The sequence below is a fragment of the Cynara cardunculus genome, assembly GCF_001531365.2.
Source record: "Cynara cardunculus var. scolymus isolate 2C chromosome LG 1, CcrdV1, whole genome shotgun sequence".
Taxonomy (NCBI): Eukaryota; Viridiplantae; Streptophyta; class Magnoliopsida; order Asterales; family Asteraceae; genus Cynara; species Cynara cardunculus.
Window position 1 is genome coordinate 21246814 of NC_037528.1, and position 7454 is coordinate 21254267.

Below are 7454 nucleotides of genomic sequence, written 5' to 3' on the forward strand. Positions count from 1 at the left end.
AATAATAATATGAAAATAATTGATATGATTAATAATTATCGTAAATCATTAGTAAATAATATTAATAATGTTTAAATTTATTTAATATTTATTATAATAATTAATATATATCAATGAGAGTTATAATTTAACAAAGTGACAATACGCTATTCCAAGTAGCATTTCAATAAGTTAGTGTATAAGCTAGCTTATTTTTCGGGTACATGTTTGGATTTAGTTTTGCCAAACAATGCCTAAATCAAGATTTAGTTTTCTGTAATTCTAAATTTTCAGTGAATCTTGACAATAGATTTGAAGACTCCGGATTTTAAAGTCTATTGTGTTCATCAATAATTGATAGGAATCATTCGATTGGTAATCGTCTAATTTGTGATTTAGTAAAATAAATCTCGTTTTAATTATTTGAATTTGTTAGTAAAGTGTTTTTGGTTGGGGTCCTTCAAGGTCAGTGAAACCTCAAACGAGTTTTCATCATCTTTAAGTCGGTGAAAAACAAGTCTTCTTGGTACAATAAATATGGGAAGTGTACGTGATATGATAGATTTATGTTTCGCTGACTAGCTACGATTTGGATTTTTCTAATTATTGTATCTACAATCATTCTTCAGTTAATTATGTTATTAATTTTCTGGATTATATTAATTAGTGATTGTTTTTTCTTTTCATTTTTATCATTAGTTTTAATTACATATTTTTGAATTTATTATGTTAATTAATATAAACAAGTATTTGTTGAAGAAGATTTTGAACATTTAAGTAATAATTTACAAAGTTTACCATCTAATATTCTTGTTTAAGAATGAAGACGACAAGGAAGATGTGTATTGATTCTTATTCGTTAATGAGAAAAGAAAAAGATACGATGACAAGAAAATAACAACGTTATAAATGGTCTGAGGCGTAACGTGAGGTAAGGTAAAAAAATCTCAAGTCTTACGAGTTATGGCGAGGCCATGACGTTTTCTAAGGTGTGGTTTAAGGTGGCAAATCTATATAATATATGTGTATGTGTGTGTTTGTGTTGATGTTTATATCAGTGTCTTGAACAATAATGATTAAGTTAATAACGATTTAAATTCATATAAAACGATAAATAAAAGAAAAACCATGAATTGGTAATTTGAGGGTTTGCAGAGTTTACAAAAATGATATGATATATATACAAAGTAAGTCACTGTTTATAGTCCATGTTTGATAATCAAATAACAAAATCGAAGTAATGGAATCAAAGAACAGTAAATGAAAGTAATCGAACAATATTTTTCACATGCTGAAAAGTAATTTAAGGTTTTTTTCTTTTTCCCCATTTCGTTGATTAAGTATTTGGTCTGTAAAAACTATAAAGTTATATTTACATTTATTCTTATTCAAGTTTTTAAAAATTGCAAATTTCCTCCTACGTGATAATGCGCCATGGCCCGTAACAAGCTCCACGTCTTATGTCCACGCCAAAGGAGTTAACATGATGGCGAGGTCGCGTCTCGATGCCATGGTGACGCGAAGACTCATTTTTCAGAACATTGGAAAATAATATGCTTTTTATATTCTAGTTTATTAACAAATATAAGAACTTAAGGGGGAAACCCTAAAAATAATATGAAAAGAAAATAGATTTTAAAACATAAGAGTTTAAATTACAAATTTCAACCCTGTGGTTTGATGAAAATATGGATTGGTTTCCTTAAATAAAATAATTACAAGGATGGTCATTATAGTTTTGTTTTTGTTATGAATCAGGTCTCTCATATTAACAGTCTTTTAAGATCTGTGTTAATTTAAAGACATTTTCATGTTCTTGTTATGTCATGAAACTTATAATTGTTTCAAGTGTTTGTTTTGCCAATTTCTGAAACTCAAAAAACTTACCCTTTCTCTCGTCTCTTCCGCATGATAATTCTTCCCCGGATTTCCATGAGTAAAAGTAAGACCAAAAAACCATACCAAAATAAAACAAAAACAAAGATTCAAATCCTATAAAAAAAATAAATGAAAAACAAATCAACAAACAAACTCATTTTTGAAGAACACAATCAACGATACAAACCCATTTCTGAAGAATAAAATAAACAACTCAAACCCATTTTTTACGTAAGAAAATAAAAAAAATAAACCCCGTTTTTTAAGAACAAATCAACAACAAAACCTAATTTGAATCCATTTGTTTAGATATGGATTTTATATCATTGGTTTTCCATATTTCACAACCCAAATAATTAAATCAAGAACACAAAAAATTATCAAATTCATCAACAACATCAAATTTGTTAATAACCCATAAGAACACAACAACATTACGAGTCCTAAACCTAAATAAAAAAAACCCCTAAAATTCATACCATATCAAAAAATATTGAATCATTGCCAAAACCCTAATCAAGACCAAAAATTGTAGAGAAGAAGATGGAACAAATGCATTTTCATCTATTTCTAAAAGACTCCTTTGATTTTTGAATGATTCCTTCGATTTCTTCAACCCATGGATTCACTAGAAGAAGTTATGGGTTTGTGACAGGAGAAAAGTGTGTGATCAGATAACAGAAGAGGGTTGAAGACGAGTGCTTGATCAGAAAAAGGAGTGTGATCGAAGATGGGGAGGGCCGGAGCTGAAGGACTAGGGAAGATGTCATATATCAGCGTATGGGGGTATATTATTTGTTTGTGTTTTTTCTTTTTAGTATTGTTATTATTAGTTTTAGAAATTGATAAAAACAAGTCCTTGAAATAACTACAAATTTCATAACACAACGAAAGCATGAAAATGATTCTAAGTTAACTGAGATTTTAAATGACTGTTAACATGAGGGACGTGACCATAATCAAAATGAAACCATAAGGGACCCAACCAAATTTTCACCTAACGACAGGGACAAAATCTGTAATTTACTCAAAATGAAATAATCACATTTATTCCATCAATGAAAGAATTATACATATAATATATCATAATCCAATAGATAAATGATCAAATTACCACTCTCCAAAGTGTGCTTGTTCTCTCATTCTTCATTACCATTGTAAGTTTTTGTGAAAGAACTCCAATAAGAAGAAAAAAAGAAGACATGAAGAGACTCTCAAGACCTTATACCTACTCCAAATTCAAGTTAAGATATAGTTAAATAGACACATCCTTAATTTACTGAGTACCCAATATGACTCATGCATTCATGTACAAAAGTGACTTTTTACTTGACGGATTTTAGTTAATGCTTGCAAAGCTAAGGTAATCAAATGGTCATTTGAACTCTAATCCTTTAGGAAGGCAAGAATTTATCCACTAATCTAGATACCACTAGGTTCAAATGACCATTTGATTACCTTAGCTTTGCAAGCATTAACTAAAGGCATCTAGGGCTGTGTGTTTTCATAAGTGTTCACATGCTTTCACATGTTCTGTGTTTGTGTGTGTGTGTATGTATTCATATGAACATCTAGTGACTTAAATATACATGAACACTTATGAATCACGACATCTAAGGCTGTGTGATTTCGGATGTGTTCATATGTCAAAAGTAAGAACTGTTGATTAAAATAAATGTAAATTATATAACATGAACACGTGTGAAACCCCAATGTCAATATTGCATCATGATCAATTGTGATATTTTCATATTTGTAACTTTCAATTAATTAATTGGGAGTTACATAAAATGACAAATTACTTAAATATCTTTGTATTTAATATATGAGTTACATTTGAACCAAAGGAAAAGATGGAATATGATTGGTTGAGTTTGGTTAACATAGTTAACACAAAAAAATTGGTTAGTATTTGAACCAAACTCATATTATATATATATATATATATATATATATATATATTTGTTATATGCAAATATTATATGCTTGAAAAAACAACGTACACGAAAATAAAGGTGTTAAGTTATAGTTGTATCTTTTATAAGTCAAAGGATAATGTGCAATTTACTTATATTAATAAACAAATTAAAGCTCAATTTTGTTACAAAAAATTCGTGTATCATATTTATTGTTAATATCGTTTAAATATAAACAATCACATGTTTTCCCCATATTTATTTCATGACTTTCTTCATAACATCGATCGAGTGGCTTCATTAGTAACATTTCAAATCACATATTTGTGACGGGGATTTTATAAACGTTAAATAATTTAGTACAAAAACATGGAACAACGAAAAGCTTATTCAAATTTGTAATTCCATATTATTTGTATATAAATCAAACTACAAAATAGGTTCTTTTAAGGAATTAGAAAAGAGATTTATAGGATTTTAAATTGAATAATGTATTCAATTAATATTGAATTTGTCACTAAGTGCAATTATGTCAAGTTGTGATTGTATTATCATGAAGAAGGCCCCGACAGTTTAATTAAGACCTCTGAAATTATAGAGACGTTTGGAACATAGGCCATGTGATGGAGAGTGAAGCATGCAAAAAGTTTTATTATCTCATCTTGGGATCCGTTTTTCCCTTTGACAATTCCTACCTCCATTTTTCATCGACATCATATATACATATATATATATATATACATATATATATTATAACTTTTGTGGGCCAATTGAATATGTTAAGGTAATTCCGTTTCGAATGGTGTAACCAATACGACTAATACACGTGTAATAGATCGATAATGTTTGTACGGATGTGATATTTTACGAACCGAAAGAAAAAGAAGGGGTAGGGTGTATGGTACATACATCCCATATATTAAGTGGAATACTGATTCATGGTTCCAAATCAAGAATTTTTCAAAAAGAAAAATGTATTGAATTCATAACTTCATTTGTGAAAAGATTGGGACATAAAGGATAGACAAATACATATATGGAATTAGTTTGAGAAATTGATACCTCTGAATTTGTGGTCCCTTATTTTATCATATCATTTTAAACACTAACAGAGATGGCTCATACAAAAATCTGTCATATGCTTCTTGTTTCTTTAATATGTATGTATGTATGCATGTATGTATGTATGTATGTTTAGAGAGAGAGAGGGGGGGGGAGAGGAGAGAGAGAGAGAGATGAATAGGTCAACTTTGAATAGCTGGAAGAAAGGCACAAAACCTCATTACTGTTTAGATCTCTTCTATATATGATGCTACTGTTACAAAGGGAGAGCATAAGCCTCATAAAAGAGAGAGAGGGGGTTCTTTCGAACCGAAAACTAGCATAATAGCTTCTCTATTTCTCTTCTCCTCGACGCCCTTAATCTTTACTTTATTTTGAGGCCGGAAGGTCATAGTTGGAGCCAAGAAAACAGCTTTTTCTTCCACATTAGGAGGCTTGGTGGTCACCCTTTTGGGGTTTCTATACCTTTCTTGTTTAATTGATGATTACTTGTGTTTATATATGTTGGTCTGAGAGATTGAAGCTGCCAGCATGATCTGGTGTTGTCAAAAAGTCACCTCTGTGTGTGTGTGTTTGTGTTTGTGTGTGTATATATTGGAAGGATTAAGTGAGGTCAATTAATCTTTCTGCGCGTTTTTGAGGTGTTTATTAGTGTGTGTGTGTGTGTGTGTGTGTTTATGAGTAGGGTAAAGAGAGCTTAACCAGGTCATCTTGCAGCTTCAATCACTCGTACCCAACAGTTTTTCATACAAAGCACACATGAAGAAACCCCATCAAGACTGTGTTTTTTGCTTTCAAGTTCTCGTTAGCAATGGCGAATCAATCCCATGTGAAATTACGAATCTACCCAAGTAAGTACCACTTGATTGTTCATAATTCTTTTGGTCGTCTCTTTTACTTTCCTTCTTTTCTCTATCATTGTTTAATTTTCTTATTGATTTCCTCAACTAACTTTCAATTTGATATCAGATACCAGTTTGCATTTAATAATTAGGTTTAAATCATCTCTTTTTAACTTTTGAATTAATTTTCTGCTTTTTGTATATGTTTCTCATGCGGGTCAGTATTTTATTGTTGTGCCTACTTTCTTTATTTTTTTTTCACTCGAATTCATGAATAGTTTTATATTAAATGCGTGTCTACGTCAACTTTCATTTCGTAACACCTTTTTCTTGCAAATTAATACGAAAAAGATCATGTAATCTGGATTTGTATTTGTGTTTTAATTCGTTTATAATATGAAACAAATCACCGAACACGGTGTCAATGATGTCGAATCCTTGCTAATTAAATGCCAAAAATGGGGTTCATTACATATATATAGTTCAGTTCAACTGAATAAGATTCAAAATAGTTTAGAACTTGTATATTTACAGATATATACATATACATATATATATATATATATATATGCTATTAAATTTAAAACCAAGAAATCATATAGGTTGAAGTAGTAGGTTCAAGAGATTGATTATTTGTATTGATGGGTTTGATGTCCTTGAGAGTTGAAACGCATAAAAGGGTTGATGGGGATGGCATTTTTTTGTACAGATTCGATATATACTTGCGTCAAAAGTGTTAGCTATAATTAGATTCACATCCGATGACTGATCAGGATGTCAAATATATGTACATCACACTTGTAACAATTAAAGTGTTATAAAGTGACATGAACTAAACTTGAAGTCATAAATAAACCATTGATGAGTAGCATGTGTTACATTAAACTTTCATTTTCGTATAGTCCTCCTAAGCAAGTAAAAGTACCAATTCATTAAGCTTCCTGAAATTCAAATAGTAGAATCATCAATCTTGGTGTTCAGCACTGGATTTCAAATTCATGTTTTTGATCCCATTTCAGTTCAGAAATTAAGCAATATATATATATATATATGAGAGTAGGATAACACCCAAGAAGTACACTGAAGAATGTGCCCTAGCTAGTTAACTGTTTTCGTTTAAGCTTATTGATTAGGGTGATTAACAGTGGCTTTTGGTTTGTTGCATATGGTAACAAAATAACTTTCAAAGGTTTCAACGCATATAAAATGCTCGATCGCTTAATTAGTCACTACACTCACTAGGCGCAATAAGGTCGATTGGCTTAACTACCGAATTGACGTGGGAAAACATTCAGAATGAGTTTGGAATCATGTCCTTATATATAGTTTATCGCGAGACTTTCCCTCACGAAGTTCATCAAGGGCCAACAAACCATCTGGGCTCGGAAGTGCGCGCTAAATCATCCAAACGATTATTGGCTCAATACTTCTCCTAAGCTAGTAAGTGCTCCTCTTAGTTTTATGTAGGATTTTGGTTAATTAAGTTTGATGTGTTAAATAGGGTATTCAATTTGTTTCACATCAACACACTTGTTTAGATGATTATTGGAAAATAACACAATGGGTTTCTGTTTATGATTTTGATGTGTTTCGTTGACGTACATGGTCAATCACGACCAAAGCTATATAGTTTAGTTATATGTGAGATAATGCTCACAACTTTTTACTGTATACTGCTTGGAAGAATACTATTTCCGAGCTTAACAAAGATGAGAAGCTCGAAAGTGATAATTATGAGAGCAAAAGCATGAAACTGTAATGCATACTTTGGGAAATT

General features: G+C 30.6%; 1 long non-coding RNA gene across 1 annotated transcript; it reads left to right on the plus strand.

The window, feature by feature from the left end:
- The first annotated feature begins 5032 nt into the window (after positions 1 to 5032).
- Positions 5033 to 7248, plus strand: LOC112522370. Its single transcript, XR_003070173.1, has 2 exons — positions 5033 to 5686; positions 6867 to 7248. It is a non-coding gene; the product is annotated as an uncharacterized LOC112522370 (long non-coding RNA).
- The last annotated feature ends 206 nt before the right edge of the window (positions 7249 to 7454 follow it).